The following is a 19,687-nucleotide window of genomic DNA, read 5'->3' as shown; positions in this document are numbered from 1 at the left end:
CCGGGCTGGTCTCGAACTCCTGTCCTCAAGCAATCCACCTGCCTCGGCTTCCCAAAGTGCTTGGGATTATAGGCATGAGCCACCGCGCCCGGCCTGGATTTCTATTTGTGTTTATTTATTTATTTATTTTTTGAGACGGAGTCTTGTTCTGTCGCCCAGGCTGGAGTGCAGTGGCTGAATCTCAGCTCACTGCAAGCTCCGCCTCCCGGGTTTACGCCATTCTCCTGCCTCAGCCTCCCGAGTAGCTGGGGCTACAGGCGCCCTCCACTTCGTCCGGCTAGTTTTTTGTATTTTTTTAGTAGAGACGGGGTTTCACCGTGTTAGCCAGGATGGTCTCTATCTCCTGACCTGGTGATCCGCCCGTCGCGGCCTCCCAAAGTGCTGGGATTACAGGCTTGAGCCACCGCGCCCGGCTATTTGTGTTTATTTTTTTGCATGTTTTTTGAGATTAATTTTGTTTTTTGAATTGGTAAAACATTTAACAGAAATGGAAGAAATCCAGTAAAACATTAAAAGAAATTAAAGGGCATGAAGTGAGATGTACATAAAGTAAGTCTCCTTTCCATTCTTGTTTCCTAACCTTTTTCCCCAGAGTCCCCTACAGCTCACCAGTTACTTATGTGTGCCTTCTAAGATATTGTGCTGAACATTTAAGATATAATAGCTCATTTAATCTCATGCAGTAATTTACTACATATTGTCATCTTCATTTAATAGATGAGGAAACTGAAGCACAGAGCATACTTGCCCCAGATCGCAAGGAGAAAAGAGAACCAGGATCAAAGCCCGTGCCAGTGCATCACTGCTTTACATCCTCCACATTATCTTCACTCCAGATGGCCGCAAAGCCTGGTCTCTACTTTCTTGTCCCCACCCCTCTGCTTGTTTAAATTTTACTCATGCTTTAAGGCTTTGTTTAGAAGAATGACAGCGTTTACTGAGTGCTCAGTATGTGCCAGGCACTTATATACACTATCTTATTTAACCTTCGTAATAGCCTTAGGAGGTAAGTAACTGTTATTATCCCCATTTAAGAGGAGTGAAGCTGAGACTTAGAAAGCCACATAGCTAGTAAGTGGCAGCGTAACACTGCCGTGCTGGTCTGATCTGAGGCCCTAGCCTCCCACCTCCGGCCCATTCACTCACAAAGTTCTCCCCAACTTGCAGTGATTTCACTTCTAGGAATAGCCTTAGCACTTCTTATCACAAACCACGATGGTATTTGCTTGCAAATTGTTCTGTACTGTTCTTTGGCAGTTTAACTTCCTAGATTCTTCTCTTTCAACCTTGCTGTCCACTTCTAGAAAGCAAAGACTCTATTTGTAATGCTCAGTCATAATGCAGTTGTACAAATACTACTGAGACCTTACAAACTAGAACAAGAAAATGGACTAATGAAAATGGAACTTTTTTTTTTTTTTTTGAGATAGAGTCTCCCTCTGTCACACAGCCTGGAGTGCAGTGGCGTGGTCTTGGCTCACTGCAAGCTCTGCCTCCCGGGTTCACACCATTCTCCTGCCTCAGCCTCCTGAGTAGCTGGGACTATAGGTGCCCACCACCACGCCCGTCTAATTTTTTTTTTTAGTAGAGATGGGGTTTCACCGTGTTAGCCAGGATGGTCTCAATCTCCTGACCTCGTGATCCACCTGCCTTGGCCTCCCAAAGTGCTGGAATTACAGGTGTGAGCCACCGCGCCTGGCCCTAAAATGGAACTCTTTAAACTTCAGTCTGGAATTACACCACTGGCATATTTAGCTTTTGAAAAATCAAATATATGTGCACTAGAATAAGTGAGAGAGGAAAAAAGCAACTTGGTGAAGTGGTACTCTCTGCCATTGCTCTCCCTGGCTCATGCCCCAAGGTATGCACCAGGAGACTGGCACCTGCCTTTGCTGGATGGGCTCTCCATTCCATGGGTTCAGAGTGCCTAAGTACCTGTCTCTGAGTGTGACTCTATTGCTTCAAGATGAATTTCTCTCTCTCTCCCTCTCTCTGTCTTTCTTTCTTGTCTCACTTTGTTGCTCAGTCTGGAATGCAGAGTACAATCATGGCTTACTGCAGCCTCGACCTCCTGGGCTCAACTGATCCTTCCACCTCAGCCTCCTGAGCTGCTGGAACCACAGAGGCATGCCACCATGCCCGGCTAATTTTTTTATGTTGTGTAGAGATGGAGATCTTGCTATGTTGCTCAGGCTGGTCTGGAATTCCTGGTTTCATGCAATCTTCCTGACTCGGCCTCCCAAAGTGCCAAGATTACAGGTGTGAGCCACCACGCCCTGCTTCTTTGTAAAAAACACTGGCTGGCCAAGGTGGCTCATGCCTGTAATGCCAAAACTTTGGGAAGCCGAGGTGGGAGGATCACTTGAGCCTAGGAGTGCTAGACCAGCCTGGGCAATATAGTGAGACCCTGTTTCTACAAAAAATTTTTTAAAAATTAGCTGGGCATGGTAGTGCATGCTGGTTGTCCCAGCTTCCCTAGGAGGCTGAGGGACGAGGATGGCTTGAGTCCAGGAATTTGAGGCTGTAGTGAGTTATGATCATGCCACTGCATTCCAGCCTGGGAGACAGAGTGAGACTCTGTCTGTAAAACAACAACAACAACAACTACGACACAGGGCAAGCAGGACATGGAACTAGGTTCATATGCTGGAAGCAACTCTGACTCTGTATCTTACTTTTAGGGAAATTAAAGGGATCTTAAAATTGAGCATACACATTTTCTACCTTTGGGACCTAACCCAATCTAAGGTGGCTGCATTGCACCTGAAGTTGAAGGAGGGTCCCTAGCCAGAAAAACTTCAGATCCCTTTAGTTCACATTCCAACATTGGGAAAATAAACTTGAAAAGTATTTTCCTTAGCAAAGAAAGATCTGGTTGTGAAATGAAGTTCATTTTGTTTTGTTTTGTTTTGTTTTTTTTCTTGATCATCAGTCTCCAGTGCCAATGTCTCAGTTGCAGACTAGCTGTAATTACATGTGTGGCCTCTCCTTAGGAGAAATAGCAACACATTCTCTGATGGATCAATTTGGCATAAACTGTGAAGTAAAAGGGATTCCATGCTGGGTGGAAGGTTGGACTAGAAGTTCTCCAAGTTTCCTTTCACACCTCTCTGTGGTAGTATTCCAACTGTTCTAAGGCCATTGTAAAAGGTCTTCTAAGTGATTTATGGCCTCTTTTTTCCTTTAACCAAGCACATTAGATGATCTCCAGATGTCTCTGCTATTCCTTTTGGAAGCAGTAGGGTCCTGGACCATTAGCTGTGCTGTGGGGACCGCTGCCTGGGAACTGTGAGGATATATTTAACCTGCTGATCTTGAATGTCTCCAGTTCCTCACTGGTCTTGCCTGCCTCTTGTTAGGTCAAGGCACCCATAGGGAGTAGATTAGTTGCATTTAAGGAGAATTAAGTGTTGTTTGAAAAAATATCTGGACCCTGGGGCCCCAAGCAGGGGTAGAGATTTACTGTGGAGCTCTTTCCTGAAAGCAGAACAGGGATCTGGAACTCAAGGCCAGGGCCTTTGGTTTAGGAAAGCGGGGCACCATGATGGGTGATAAGATTGGCTGGAGAGGGCTACCAGCCCCTGCCTTAAACTTTGGGCCTGCCCAGCAGTCTCTGTATCACTGTTAAGGCCATCTTCACCTTGTGGTGACCCAGTTTTGGCTTTTCTGAGAAAAGGCTTTGTTGAGGCTGGGCTTTGTTGAGGCTGGGCACGGTGGCTCACACCTGTAATCCCAGCACTTTGGGAGGCTGAGGCAGGCGGATCACAAGGTCAGGAGATCGAGACCATCCTGGCTAACACTGTGGAACCCCATCTCTATTAAAAATACAAAAAATTAGTTGGATGAGGTGGTGGGCGCCTGTAGTACCAGCTACTTGGGAGGCTGAGGCAGGAGAATGGCATGAAGCCAGGAGGCAGAACTTGCATTGAGCCAAGATCACGCCACTGCACTCCAGCCTGCGCAACAGAGGGAGACTCCATCTCAAAAAACAAAAACAAAAAAAAAAAAAGAAAGAAAGAAAAGATTTTGTTGGCCAGTGACCCCTACACAGAGACCCTCAGAAAACTTGTTCTCCACTTCTCAGATTTTACAAAACTCCAGGGGTATATTAAGCTAGCTTGCCACCTCCTCTGATGACTCTCTTTCCCGTATCCCCTTTTCCACATGTTCTGCCTGCCTTTCACACTAAACTGTTATCTCCTGAAGAAAAAAAAACGGATTTTGCCAGGGGAGGTGGCTCATGCTTGTAATACCAGCATTTGGGATGATGAGGGACTATTGCTTGAGGTGAGGAATTCAAAACCAGGCTGGGCAATAAAATGAGACCCTACCTCTACAAAAAAAGTTAAAAAATCAGTGGGGCATGCTGGTGTGCACCTTTAGTCCCAGCTACTCAGGAGGCTGAGGTGGGAGGATTGCTTGAGCCCAGGAGGTTGAGGCTGCAGTGAGCCATGATCATGCCATAGCAATCCAGACTTTATCCAGATTTCCCTTGATTGCAACACTTGCCATATTTACTTCATCTGTTCTTTTTACTGAAATATTTAAAAGCAAATTTCAGATATAATGATATTTTACCCCTACATACTCATATCTCTAAAATTAATTAATGTAATAGTTCCTGGCTGGGTGCAGTGGCTCATACCTGTAATCCCAGCACTTTGGGAGACCAAGGCAGGCGGATCACTTGAGTTCAGGAGTTCGAGACCATCCTGGAAAACAGTGAAACCCTGTCTCTAAAAATACAAAAATTAGCCTGGCATTGTGGCGCATGCCTGTAGTCCCAGCTACTCTGGTGGCTGAGGCGGGAGAATCGCTTGAACCTGGGAGGCAGAGGTTGTAGTGAGCCACGATTGTGCCACTGCACTCCAACTTGAGCGACAGAGCGAGACCCTGTTTAAAAAAAAAAAAAAAATTCCTAAATATCGACTGCCCTCAGAAGGTCTTTTATAACTGGTTTATTCAAACCAGAATTTTCTCATGGGCCACACACTGCATTTAATTGTTTTGACTCTAGTTTCTCTTCCCCTTTTCCTCCATGCTATGTTATTGACTTGTTGAAGAAACCAGGCCAGTACTTTTGAAAGTCCCATTTTCATGGTGCTATTTAAACTTCACCAGACTCCCAAGGTAGAGCTGACTTAAGGTAGCCACCACTGTGGGAGTCTTCTCCACTCTAGGAACCCTCCATTTCCTTCCTTCCTTCCTTCCTTCCTTCCTTCCTTCCTTCCTTCCTTCCTCCATCCCTCCCTCCCTCCTTTTCTTTCTTTCTTTTTTTGACAGAGTTTTGCTCTTGTTGCCCAGGCTGGAGTGCAATGGCGCGATCTGGGTTCACCACAACCTTTGCCTCCTGGGTTCAAGCTATTCTCCTGCCTCAGTCTCCTGAGTGCTTAGGAACCCTCCATTTCTATCCTCCTCTTTGCTCCCATCATCCAGGAGCAAATCCCCAGGGCACTGAAATCCAAGGCTAAAGGCTCACCTATCCGGTGCTCTCTCATCTTTTGCTCGGAGGTCCATTTCCTGGCCTTGCGGTCTGCTGGTGTGAGCCTTCCAGTAAAGCAGGGCCTGGACAGCTCTCCCTACAGCTGCCAGCAGCAACCTCAGGAAGTCCCAGGGTCCTTCACTTAAGTTGCTGACAAAGCCTTTGAACTTGGGGCTCTGGGGCTTCATTATGGGTAGCAGCAAGCGGCAGCCACCATTTTTCAAAATGAAGTTAAAATCCTCTCTTTCTAACTCAATACATCTCTTAAATTCATCCCAGAAAAATAACCTGTTTTCCAAGTGATGTAAGATTCAGCAGCACCACCCCTACCCTATTGCCCCTGGGACTGATGATCTCCAGGCAGATGCTTCGCACTAGTGGCTGCTCCTGCCAGTAAAAAAAAAAAAAAAAAAGAGGTTTCCATTGATTTACTTGAGAAATGTAAGAGTCTGGGGCCCTAGTCCCTGCCACAAGGTCAATAGAGAATTGTCCTGCCTGAGGTGCCCCAGGAAATCAGCCAGGAAAAGCAGGGATCTACTTTTCATTTCATAGGTAAGGGAGGGGGTGGGAGGCTGGGGCAGGGAGAGAATGGAGGAGGGGAAGGTTCAGATAGCTGTGCGTTTAGATCAGAGGACTTGGGCTAAGGTCAGCAAGAAAACATGAACATTCCAAGCACAAAGAGGAGTGGAGTTACACCATCAGGGGTGTGGGCTGGAAACCCTAAAAGCACAGTTTCCTCCAGCTTGACACGAATGTCTAGCTGTTTACTTTGGCTCACTGGATTTCTCTTTTTCTGAGACAGAGTCTCGCTCTGTCTTCCAGACTAGAGTGTAGCAGCTCCATCTCGACTCACTGCAACCTCTGCCTCCTGGGTTCAAGCGATTATCTTGCCTCAGCCTCCCTAGTAACTGGGATTACAGGTTTGCACCACCATGCACGGCGACTTTTTGTAATTTTAGTAGAGATGGGATTTCACCATGTTGGCCAGGCTGGTCTTGAATTCCTGGCCTCAAGTGATCCACCCATCTCACCCTCCCAAGTGCTGGGATTACAGGCATGAACCACTGCACTTGGCCTGGATTTCTAATTGTGTTTGTTTGTTTGTTTATTTATTTATTTATTGAGATGGAGTCTTGCTCTGCCAGCCAGGCTGGAGTGCACTGGCACAATCTCAGCTCACTGCAAGCTCCGCCTCCCAGGTTCATGCCATTCTCCTGTCTCAGCCTCCCGAGTAGCTGGGACTACAGGCACCTGCCACCACGACCGGCTAATTTTTTGTATTTTTAGTAGAGACGAGGTTTCACCGTGTTAGCCAGGATGGTCTCGATCTCCAGACCTCGTGATCTGCCCGCCTTGGCCTCCCAAGGTGCTAGGATTACAGGCGTGAGCCACCGCGCCTGGTCTATTTATGTCTATTTATTTATTTTTACAAGGAAAAACTCTCCAACAGCTACGTTTCTATGGGTGGAGTAGATCACATTTTATTCTTCCTGAACGTGGTAAAATGCTTCATAGGCAATTAAGGGTGGAGAAGAGAGAACTTTATACTTTTAACTAAATCCTCAATTTATGGATCAGTTAAACCTTTTCATTTTCTGGCTCTTCCTCTTAATTCTGTTTCTCGTTTTTCCTTTCTCTCGCTGCAAGGCTCCCCTTTTTGTCCCCCACACTCCACTTTATTTTCCTACTTTTATTTCAGTGGCTGGCAAAAGCGGAGGGTTATTTGATTTTGAAACAGTCACTGCGGAAGCTTAGGCAATCTTTTTCTCTAGAATGTTGAGTAAGGTGGGTCTGAGCCTGTCCTTTTTGCAGCAACTTAGGGAGGGTGTGTGTCCATATGTGTGTGAGTGTAGGAGGGGGTGAGGGAACCCAAGGCACCCTCTCTTTGCGAGACACAAAATCCTGATCCCCAGAGTGAGGGCAGAAGGCCAGGAGTGGGAGAAGTTTCTCTGTTTACTCCTTAAGATCTGGTGGTTAGGGGCTGGGTGCGGTGGCTTGTGCCTGTAATCCCAGCACTTTGGGAGGCGGAGGCGGGTGGATCACCCGAGGTCAGGAGTTTGAGACCAGCCTAACATGGTGACACCCTGTCTCTACTAAAATTACAAAATTAGCTGGGCATGGTAGCAGGTGCCTATAATCCCAGCTTCTCAGGAGGCTGAGGCAGGAGAATCACTTGAACCCAGGAGGTGGAAGTTGCAGTGAGCTGAGACTTGGCCATTGAACTCCAGCCTGGGCAACAAGTGCGAAACTCCACCTCAAAAAAAAAAAAAAAAAAAAAAAAAGATCTAGCGATTGGGGCATTTTGGCAAATAGCTTGGCCACCACTTTATTATATGGTTAGTTTGGAAAGCAGATCACTGAGAATGGCAATGAAAGACAGAACTTACACTTTTTTTTTTTTTTTTAAGTGAGAAGAGTGAGGCAACCTGTTAGCATCTTCAAGTTCTGGATAACCTGCAGTGTAGGCTTCAGGAAATTGACTGTGGGAATCTGAGAGTAGACTGCACTGGCCCTCTCTAGACTTCGACCTTTAGGTTCTTTTCCCCTTTTCCTTTGCCTCTGCTTCTCTGAGGTCAGCACCCACTTCAGTAATCCTGTCCCAGGGCCACCAGATGTCCTTGAGCTTCAGAAAACCCTCCTCTCACTGTCCTTCCCCAACGTTTCAATGAATGAAGCCTCACTGAGCATACAGCAATCAAATCTGTGATCCAGGTGGCACTCGGAATTCAGCAGCAGCAGTGGTGGTTCCCACACTGCTCACTGGACCTTGGCTAAGACACCACCTGGGACCACAGTTGATGGCTGGGTGTTAAGACCTACCGATTGAAGGAAGAAAAGAGAACAATTTAATGACAAGTTTTGTTTTTACTCGTAAGTGAAACCACAATCAGGGATAATTTGTGATCGTAAAGTTGGCACATATACTTTTTTTTAAATCAGGAGAATTTTTCTTTTACTTTATAAGAGAAAATTAAAAGCCACCAGACAAAAACTCACTCAAATTCTTGCCACAAACTTACCTGCAGAGGAATCCATCATTTCCTTCTTCCCCTCCATCATAGTGAAAGAGACATCTCATTGACAAAGCCAATTCTGAGGCTCTACATCTCTCTTGCAGTCTCATTGACTTCGCTGCATTGCAAGTTCCTTTTCTCTCCTGATGCTTCACTTGCTGCTGATTCATTGCCATCAGCATTTAAACAAGTGTCTTCTATCCTTAAAATCATACCCTCCCTAGCTTCCCCACCCCTTTAATTCACTTCTTTATCTGACTTGTTTTGGTTACAGTTGAGTTTATTGAAACAGGTGTCCATACTCACCACCACTTCCTTACCCTCCACCCTGAAACTCTCCATGAAATCTGGCTGCTGCCCCAACGTTCCTCTGACACTGGTCCAGCCAAGATTACTAACAACCTTGTTGTTCAATTTTAAGGCTGTTTTCCCAGCATTATCTGACTTGAGCTCTAAGTAGGTGATACTGGTGACCATGGCCTTCTTGAAAGTGTCTTCTAGCTGGGTAAGTGGCTCATGCCTGCAATCCCAACACTTTGGGAGGTTGAGGTGGGTGGATTGCTTGAGCTCAAGAGTTCAAGACCAGCTTGGGCAACATGGTGAAACTCCGTCTCTACTAAAAAACAAATTGAAAAAAATTAGCCGGACACAGGTGGCATGCGCCTGTAGTCCCAGCTACTCAAAGGCTGAGGTGGGAGGATCACCTGAGCCGGGAGGCCGAGGCTGCAGTGAGCCGTGATTGTGCCACTGCACTCCAGCCTGGGTGACAGAGTGAGGCCCTGTCTCAAAAAAAAAAAAAAAAAAAAAAGAAAAGAAACTGTCTTCCTTGGTTTGGTGACATCTATCTTTTCACCACAACTTCTTAGAATCCTTTGTGGGCTATTTTTCGGTTAATATGTTCATTGTAGACTCTTTGGGAAATTAAAAAACAATAGTCTACTTGTTATCTCCACATTGGAAGTCTTTTTTATTTTGTTTGAGATAGGGTCTCACCCTGTCACTCAGACTGGAACGCAGTGGCATGATCATGGCTCACTGCAGCCTCAACCTTCCAGGTCCAGGTGATCCTCCCACCTCAACTTTCTGAGTCGCTGGGACTGCAGACATGTGCCACCATGCCAGGCTAATTTCTTTCTTTCTTTCTTTCTTCCTTCCTTTCTTTCTTTCTTTCTTTCTTTCTTTCTTTCTTTCTTTCTTTCTTTCTTTCTTTCCTTCTTTCTTTCTTTCTTTCTTTTCTTTCTTTCGACAGTGTTTCCCCATGTTGCCCAGGCTGGTCTTGAACTTCTAAGCTGAAGCAATCTGCCTACCTTGGCCTCCCAAAGTGCTGGGATTACAGGCAGGAGCTGCCATGCCGGCCCCCACATGGAGGTCTTAGCAGCATTTTAGAATGCGGACATGCTAAATAGAGCTCATCATTTCCATTCTCCCCAACTATAGTCTCTTTCTCAGTGAATGGCTCCATCCTTTCTCCTATTGGTTGCTCAAGCCAGAGTCCTCATGTTATCCTGGACTCTTCCCTCTCCCATATTTCTCATGCCCAGTCAATCATCAAGACCCATCAATTTTATCTCTTGAATATCTCCAAATCCATTTATAGTTGACCCTTGAACAACACAGATGTGAACTGCAGGGAATCACTTTTAGATGTATTTTTTTTCAACCAAACGCAGAATGAAAATACATTATTTGCAGGATGTGAAACCCACTCACATAGAGGGCATATATGCAGATTCTGCAGGACTTGAGTATTCATAGATTTTGGTATGGAATTGGGGAGTTCTGGAACCAATTCCCTGTGTATATGGAAGGTATGGAAGGACAACTGTACTTCCTATTTTTTTTTTTTTTTTTTTTTTTTTGACGCTCTGTTGCCCAGCCTGGAGTGCAGTGGCACTATCTCGGCTCACTGCAACCTCCACCTCCCAGGTTCAAGCAATTATCCTGTCTCAGCCTCCCGAGTAGCTGGGACTATTGGCGCGTGCCACCATGCCCAGCTGATTTTTGTATTTTTAGTAGAGATGGGGTTTAAAAGTGTTGGCCAGGCTGGTCTCGAACTCCTGACCTCTGGTAATCCGCCCGCCTTGGCCTCCCAAAGTGTTGGGATTACAAGTGTGAGCCACCAAGTCTATTCTTTTTTTTTTTTTTTTTTTTTTTGGAGACGGAGTCTAAATCTGTTGCCCAGGCTGCAGTGTGGAGTGCAGGGGCGATCTCGGCTCATTGCAACATCCGCTTCCCGGGTTCAAGCCATTCACCTCCCTCAGCCTCTCGAGTAGCTGGGACTACAGGCGCACGCCGCCATGCCCGGCTAATTTTTTTTTGTATTTTTAGTAGAGACGGGGTTTCCCTGTGTTGCCCAGGCTGGTTTCCAACTCCTGAGCTCAGGCAATCCACCCGCCTCGGCCTCCCAAAGGGCTAGCATTACAGGCCTGAGCCACCGCCTGCACCTCCACCGCGTCTGTTCTTACTGCTTCCGTGTTAGTTTGAGTTCCTCTCTTCTCGCAGAGTCAATTTAACAACCTCCTAACTAGTCTTCCTGACTCCATTTTCTGCCCCATTCCTTTCCATTCTTCTTACTACAGCCAGCCTCCTCTGAATCAGTCACATCTGAGCGCATCACCCTGCCACCCCTCTATTACATAGACACTTTCATAGAGAGTAATCCTCAGGACAAACTCTACATTTCTCAGTGTGACCTTCAAGGATCTACATTTTGTGTTCTTTGCTTGCCTCTTTGGTCTTGTTTCCATCACAACCATCCCCACCGCTTTCAGCCATACTGAACTAATTTTACTAGCCCCTTCTCATCTCCCAGATTTTTTTTTTGTTGTTGTTGAGACCGAGTCTCGCTCTGTTGCCCAGGCTGGAGTGCAGTGGACTGATCCCGGCTCACTGCAAGCTCCGCCTGCCAGGTTCACGCCATTCTCCTGCCTCAGCTCCCTGCAAGCCCCCGCCACCGTAGCTGGGACCACAGGCGCCCGCCACCACGCCCAGCTAATTTTGTTTTTGTATTTTTAGTAGAGACAGGGTTTCACCGTGTTAGCCTGGGTGGTCTTGATCTCCTGACTTCGTGATCCGCCCGCCTCGACCTCCCGAAGTGCTGGACTTACAGGTGTGAGCCACTGCGCCCAAACTCATCTCCCAGTTTTTTATGTGTAGTTGTTGAAATGTTTCTTTTCTCCTTCCTGGCTAAGTGAAGCTCATTTGTTGTATTTCAGGTTAGAGATATGAACCTCTCTTAAAGCCTTTCCTGAGTTTTAGGTGCTCCCAGGCCCCCCACCAAAAGTGTTAAGCTTTATTGTCAATGCCTGTCTGCTAATGATTGTAAGCCCCCAAGGAAAGGAATATGTCTGGTTGATGGGATCATTTCCCACACCTTGCACAGTGTGCAACACAAATAGAAAAATAGTTACTGAATATATGATTGTGATTCCAACCACTGCTTGTGGGGAAAAAGCAGTTCAATGACATGGTCTGTCCTGAAACATTAAATTTTTTATCCTCACGTTCATCTTTTTTTTTGTTTTGAGACCGAGTCTTGCTCTGTTGCTCAGGCTGGAGTGTAGTAGTGCAGTCTTGGCTCACTGCAACCTCTGCCTACCGGGTTCAAGCAATTCTCTTGTCTCAGCCTCCTGAGTAGCTGGGACTACTGCAGGCACGGGCCACTATGCCTGGCTAATTTTTGTGTTTTTAGGAGAGACTGGGTTTCACCATGTTGGCCAAGTTGGTCTCGGACTCCTGACCTCAAGTGATCCGCCCGCCTTGGCCTCCAAAAGTGCTGGGATTTTAGGTGTGAGCCTGTGCTCCGGGCCCCCTCATGTTCTTTTCATCATAAAGAATAATATTCATAGAGCACTTTACTGGGGGCTATGCTATTTTCCAGGGATAGGGACAGAAGCCAAACAAACCACTTCCTTGTTTCTTCAATAGAAATGATATTGAAATAAGGTCACTTTCATTTGTTTCCTCCTTTTATTCCAGTGGTGATTAAAACTGAAATCACTTTTCCAGGGATTGGTACATAAAAGTCCCAAGGACTAATCACTGATATTGAGCAACACTGACCTCAGGGTGATAGGTTTCCTGGTTATCCTTGATATATGTTGACAATATGCATCTAGCCATTCACTAGATGCCTGGAAATGTTCATGCAAAATTAGCATCACTTAACAATGGTACTTGTTTAGGGATTGTTTTTAAAGTTTTTGAGCTGGTCCACTTGTTTCCTATCTCTAGTAATTAAATGAATAATAAACGAATAAGCTGTCTTTTGGTTTGCTTGTGGGAATGCAACTGCTAGTGTGTACTGGGTAAAAGGAGGTCATTGTGGGGCACGGTGAAGTCATTATTTATGAGTTAGTGGAATTTTCAATGGTTTCCTGGAGCAAGTAGATGTTTATATGTCTGATATTTTGAGCATATCTGGCAGAGGCTGTAAATAATATTGTATCTTACACATCTGACTTTTGTGGTTGACATCTAGGGAGCCCTTTTCCACGCTTACCATAGAACAGGATACAGAGACCTAACAGGAACGACCAGGCTCCCTGGATTAAGCTACTCCACGTCCACCTTCATAGAGAGGCAATTGTACCATGCAAAGCTTCTTACTTAAACCACCATTCAGACCAAGGAGAAAGGTGTCAATAAGGTCAGTGCTATAGTCAGGATCTGAACTGAAAGCTGAATAAACAAAATTAATATCCTGAGCCAAATCAAAATATTATTTTTATTTTGTTTTATTTTACTAGCTCTTAGTTACTTTTTATTCTTAAACTAAAAAAAAAGCATTCAGTGGAATGTCGTCAAACTTTTTTTCCCTAGAAATGTTTGAATTGGAATAAAATTGAAATATTCAAATGTTTCTTAAACAGAGCTTGAAGAGTTGTTTTATGTGAAATCTTGGTTATAACTGAAGACAAATGACCCTTTGGAAATTTAAATTTCTCCAGGGTTCAGCTGCTTTCCTGTTTGTGAGTATCATCAAGAATGAAAGAGTCGGGCCGGGCGCGGTGGCTCACGACTGTAATCCCAGCACTTTGAGAGGCCGAGGCGGGCGGATCACGAGGTCAGGAGATGGAGATCATCCTGGCTAACATGGTGAAACCTTGTCTCTACTAAAAATACAAAAAAACCAAAATTAGCAGGGCGTGGTGGCGGGCGCCTGTAGTCGCAGCTACTCGGGAGGCTGAGGCAGGAGAATGGCGTGAACCCAGAAGGTAGAGCTTGCAGTGAGCCGAGATGGCACCACTGCACTCCAGCCTGGGCCATAGAGCGAGACCCTGAGAATAGGTGTCAAAAGTCCCTTCCTTCTAAACTGAGATGCTGGAGTTCCCAGCCAGGCAGGACATGCTAGGAAGTATGAACCAATTAGCCCATTATCCCCTCTAGGCTTCAAATGAGCTGGTTGTGAGGTTGGGAAGTTGAAAAGTTGACGGAGAGAATGACCTGGGGAAAGTTGGACTGCTGGGGCCTTTCCCCCTCATTCTCCAGGGAAGTTTCAAGTCCTCCCCCGCCCCCACTTCCCGCCCACCACCAACCTCAGCCTGAGAAAGGTTTCTAAGAGAGGGCCATCAGGAGACACTCACCTGGGAGTAAAGAAGGTGTCTCAGGAGCAAGCTGCAATAGTGTGTATTTCCTGAACACCAATATCATCTTAAAATGAGTCTTGCCCAGGAAAACTTCCAGAACAGAGAAGGGGCCCCAAAAGAAGCACGAATAGTCAGAATCTAGGGACTAGTGGGACATGCAAGCTGCCAGTCAGAGAGGAATTGTTCCCAGCATGGGTGATTGAGTGAGATTTTTTTTTTTTTTTTTTTTTTTTTTTTTTTTTTGAGATGAATCTCTTACTCTGTCACTCAGGCTGGAGTGGAATGGTGCGATCTCAGTTCACTGCAGCCTCTGCCTCCTGAGTTCAAATGATTCGTCTGCCTCAACCTCCCAAGTAGCTGGGATTCCAGGTGCACACCACCACGCCCGGCTAATTTTTGTAATTTTAGTAGAAATAGGGCTTCACCATGTTGGCCAGGCTGGTCTCGAACTCCTGACCTCAGGTGATCCACTCGCCTCAGCCTCCCAAAGTGTTGGGATTATAGGCATGAGCCACCACACCTGGCCAAGTGAGATGATCTTTTCTTTTTTTTTGAGACGAAATCTCGCTTCTTCACCCAGGCTGGAGTGCAATGGTGTGATCCTGGCTCACTGCAACCTCTGCCTCCCAGGTCTAAGCAATTCTCTTGCCTCAGCCTCCCCAGTAGCTGGGATTACAGGCATGTGCCACCAAGCCCGGCTAATTTTTGTATTTTTAGTAGAGACGGGGTTTTACCATGTTGGCCAGGCTGGTCTCAAACTCCTGATCTCAGGTGATCCACCTGCCTTGGACTCCCAAGTTGCTGGGATTACAGACATGAGCCACCACGCCCACCCCAGATGCTCTTTAAGAAGCCCCTTTGGAGGCCAGGCACAGTGGCTCACGCCTATAATCCCAGCACTTTGAGAGACTGAGGAGGGTGGATCATTTGAGGTCAAGAGTTTGAGACCAGCCTGGCCAACATGGTGAAACCCTATCTCTACTAAAAATATAAAAAAAATTAGCCGGGTGTGGTGGCCACACTGTAATCCCAGCTACTAGGGAGCCTGAGGCAGGAGAATTGCTAGAACCTGGGAGGCAGAGTTTGCGGTGAACCAAGATCGCACCACTGCACTCCAGCCTGGGCGACAGAGTGAGAATCAATCTCAAAAAAAAAAAAAAAAAAAAAAAGAAGAAGAAGAAAGAAAAGTCCCATTGGAGAAAGAAGCAGCATTGCTGCGCCTGGCACCTACAGGGCACTGAGACCAGAGCGCAACTCTACCTGTCTTACGAGACTACACCCTTCTCCCTCCTCCCCTTGCTCCTTGGGTCTGACCCTGAGAGTCTAAAACATTTGCTAGTGAGTTGGAGAGGAGGTGGATAGGGGAGAGAAGAAGTCAATGGTACCTAGTCCTCCACTGCAGGGCTCTAAGCCTGAAGCAAACCTGAGCTAGAATTTAAAATAACAGAATAAGATAATAGAATAAGGTTGGAGTTTTATATTAAACTGTTCTCAACTTTTAAAAAATACAGACTGTTCTCGGGCCTGGAAAAGCTCCGGGACTGCCTGAGATTGTATCTATAGCCTGGAAAAATGATCTATGGAGTAAGTTTACGATGGTGTGATGGGCAAGATTAAAAGTGTTTTCATGTTCATATTCTGCTGAGACTAACTTCTTCAAAAAATGGGTTCCATATATGTTTTGGAATTTTTTGTTTAAAAAAAGTGTGACGATACTTTATGGCCTCCTTTTACATGTATGTGTTGTCTAAATACATATCATATATACATAATCATAGACTTTCACAGCTGCAAGGATATTTAGAGGTGTTCTAGTCCAACATATTCATTTTATAAACAGGAAAAATGAACTCTCATAAGATCTCTTTCAGTTCCAAAGTTTGAGGATTTTATGGTATTGACAACTACTCATAGAAGAAGTTGAAAGAAATCATACTTTTCTCTTAGGAATAGACATTAGAGTCATTAGAATATCTTAAAACAGAGTCAAGAGCCAGGTGTGGTGGCATGCACCTGTAATTCCAGCTACTCTGGAAACTGAGGCAGGAGGATCACTTGAGCCCAGGAGTTCGAGGCTGTAGTGAGGCACCCCAGCCTGGGGGACAGAGAGAGACACTGTCTCTTAAAAAACAAAACAAAAAAGCAGTCAAGAATCCAGAACCCTCTGGCTCAGGGAAGGCACTCAGGATACTAGTTGGCTCATTGCGTCTGCAGCACATACAAGAATGATTGCTTTTTTAAAAAAATTAGACTGGGGTACCTGCCAGCCTAAATAACTGCAGTGCTTGACCAAGAGCCAAGCCTAGGAGGCCAAAGACAGAGTTCAAAGATTGCTCTTGTTTTAGACAAGATGATTTCTATTCACCTTCAGAGAACATTTAGGTCCTACCCTGTCCAGGGATTTAGGCTTGCAGGCTTCTCAGATGCCAGTCTTTTCATGGAGCCGTGGCTCTGCATACCTTGGTTTTTCTCCCACCCCTGTGGCAGAGGAGAATCCAGGAGGATCTTTCAAGCACCTTTAGGGAGGAAAACAGAGAAGGCAATAGCCACACCCCCTTCATCTTCTCCTTTTCTTCTGAGTTCTCCATTTAATAGCATCAAATTGCCTCTCGCCTCTCCCCTACTGCTCATAAACCATTTCCATGTGTATTATTATAATGATCGGCAGGATGTGGGAGAGTGAGACATCTCCCAGTACAGCCTGGCAAGCATTCTGAGGTTGATAGAGCACCAAAGATCCTCATAGGTCCCCTTTCCACACCCTTTCTCCTCCTATGTTCCCAGTGGTCACAGCTCCCAGGAACAGCAGTGACTCAGTGGTTCAAACATCGAAGTAAAGAGGCAATTGTCTGGAGCTCAAAGTGGATATTCAGGCAAACACTGAGAGCAGTGAGGAGTGTGTGGAACTCGGCCTGGAGAAATCCCCTGGGTGATATGCATGGATAGAACCCAAAGTTCAGCCTCTCACTAACCTCTCTGCAACTGAGAGACTGAAGGAGAAGATGGCTGCAACACAAGAGATCTCTGCTTCAGTCTTGGGGATCCCCCCTGACAGTTTCAGGTTGACTCCACTAGGAGACACACTGTCGACCAGCTCTGGGCTAACATGCCTCCTCGGCCTCCAAGAATGTAGATTCCTCCCTCGCTAGCCCAAGTTGCTTGTCTCTAAGAATTCCAAAGAGGTGTGTTAGCGCTACAACAAAGCCAATAACCACTGTTGTTTTGCTGAGATTCTCCTTTACACTTACAGATGACAAGGAGCTTTTCTAGAAAAAAAGAGGTTGTGATAAAAACTTTCTTCCCTTAGAATGTGAGGGGATGCAATGACTGAATCAATTGAACAATGCCCATCCATTTAGTCTCATGGCGTTCTAATTATCTCCCATCGTAATTCCCGTCCTAACTTCTTGCTCTAAAGCAGACTGATAAAAATCACCTTTTCATAGAATCATTATTGGCCTCAGCCATTGTATGAATCAGAAGTAATAACTACTGTAATAGCTTTTATTTTATTTTATTTTTTGAGATGGAGTCTTGCTCTTGTCTCCCAGGCTGAAGTGCAGTGGTGTGATCTTGGCTCACTGCAACCTCTGCCTCCTGGGTTCAAATGACTCTCCTGGCTCAGTCTCCTAAGTAGCTGGGATTACAGGTGTTCACCGCTATGCCTAGCTAATCTTTGTATGTTTTTTGGTAGAGACAGGGTTTCGCCATGTTGGCCAGGCTGGTCTCGAACTCCTAACCTCAGGTGATCCGCCCATCTCCACCTCTCAAAGTGCTGGGATTTCAGGTGTGAACCACTGCACCTGGCTTGTAATAGCTTTTAAATCTTACTGCTTTAATACTAGACAGGTTATTTCTTGAAAAAGTTAAAGTCCAGTTGGGTGCTTGGCAACTGGACTCAGAGGGCTTATGCCTAGTGCTTCCACCTCAGAGTCCTCTACTGGGTCCTCTGTATCTGGTCCCCCAACAAAGAGCTTGTGAACTATGCTGTCAGAGGTTTTAGGGAAGCCAGGCACATCGTAGCAACTCACATTCAGATTCAGCCCATGCTAGATTGCTTTGAGCTCAGGAGTTGGAGACCAGCCTGGGCAACATGGCAAAACCTCATTTCTACAAAAACTACAAAAATTAGGCAGGCATTGGTGGCTCATGCCTGTAGTCCCAGCTACTTGGGAGACTGAAATGGGAGAATCGCTTAAGCCTGGGAAATGGAGATTGCAGTGAGCCCAAATCATGCCACTGCAATAGCCTGGGCGACAGAGTGAGACTCTGTCTCAAACAAAACAAAACAGAACAAAATAAAACAAAACAAAAATGAAAAACAAGCCAAAAAAGAATCAGCCCATGCCTCACCTAACTGCAAGGGGCTGGGAAATGTAGTTCTGCTATGTGTTGCTGAGGAAGAAGAGGAGCCCACGGTTTTGGTGAGCGCTGTCTTGGTGACAGCCCACCTCTCTGGGCAAAGCAGTATATACAGGGATGAGGAGGCCAGGGTCTAGAGTTGGACTGCTTGGTCTGGAATCCTGGCCCAGACACTTCCTCGTCATGTGGCCTTCTCCTTTGTAAACTGGTCACAATAATGTCACTTACCCGAAGCGTTGCTGTGAGAGTTAAACAAGATGACTCCTGTAAGTCCTGAACTTAGAGCAGTGGGTGCACATAGTAAACACTTAAGAAATACTAGCTGTTTGCAATGAATGTGAAGCCTTTAAACCAAGCCTGGCAGCACAGAACCTCAGCTATTATTGTTCCTCCTTTCCCTTATTTATGACTTCAACTAAAACCTTCTCTTTTTTTTGAGACAGGGTCTCACTCTGTTGCTTAGGCTGGAGTGCAGTGGTGCCATCAAGGCTCACTGCAGCCCCTACCTCCTGGTCTCAAGTGATCCTCCCACCTCAGCCTCCTAAGTAGCTGGGACCACAGGTGCGCACCACCACACCCAGAGGGTTTTTTGTATTTTTGTAGAGACAGGGATTCACCATGTTGCCCAGGTAGGTCTCAAAGTCCTGGGCTCAATTGATCTGCCCATCCCAGCCTCTCAAAGTGCTGGGATTACAGGCGTGAACCACCGTGCCTGGCCTAAAAACCTTGTTTTCTGATGTTCGAGGTCCCCCATCTGCTTCTCCTTTTCTTTTCTGTTCTCTTCTTTGCTGCACATTTAAATGTCTGGTTCTATTCCTGATTTTGTTTCTCTCTCCTCCATCATACAACCTCAGGCTGTGAAAATCTTCTTGGTTTATGCCCCACCCTGTGGCCTCCAGTTCTCGCTCCTCTATCAAATACCTCCTGCTAATTTCTTGTTAATAAAACCTTGTTTTATTGTACATTTAAAGAATCTCTCGCCAGGCGCGGTGGCTCAAGCCTGTAATCCCAGCACTTTGGGAGGCCGAGGCAGGCGGATCACGAGGTCAGGAGATCGAGACCATCCTGGCTAACACGGTGAAACCCTGTCTCTACGAAAAAATACAAAAAACTAGCCGGGCGACGTGGCGGGCACCTGTAGTCCCAGCTACTTGGGAGGCTGAGCCAGGAGAATGGCGTAAACCCAGGAGGCGGAGCTTGCAGTGAGCTGAGACCCGGCCACTGCACTCCAGCCTGGGCGG

The sequence above is a fragment of the Piliocolobus tephrosceles genome, chromosome 4, assembly GCF_002776525.5.
Source record: "Piliocolobus tephrosceles isolate RC106 chromosome 4, ASM277652v3, whole genome shotgun sequence".
Classification (NCBI taxonomy): Eukaryota; Metazoa; Chordata; class Mammalia; order Primates; family Cercopithecidae; genus Piliocolobus; species Piliocolobus tephrosceles.
The sequence above is the reverse complement of the archived record's forward strand: the minus strand, read 5'-3'. Positions refer to the sequence as shown.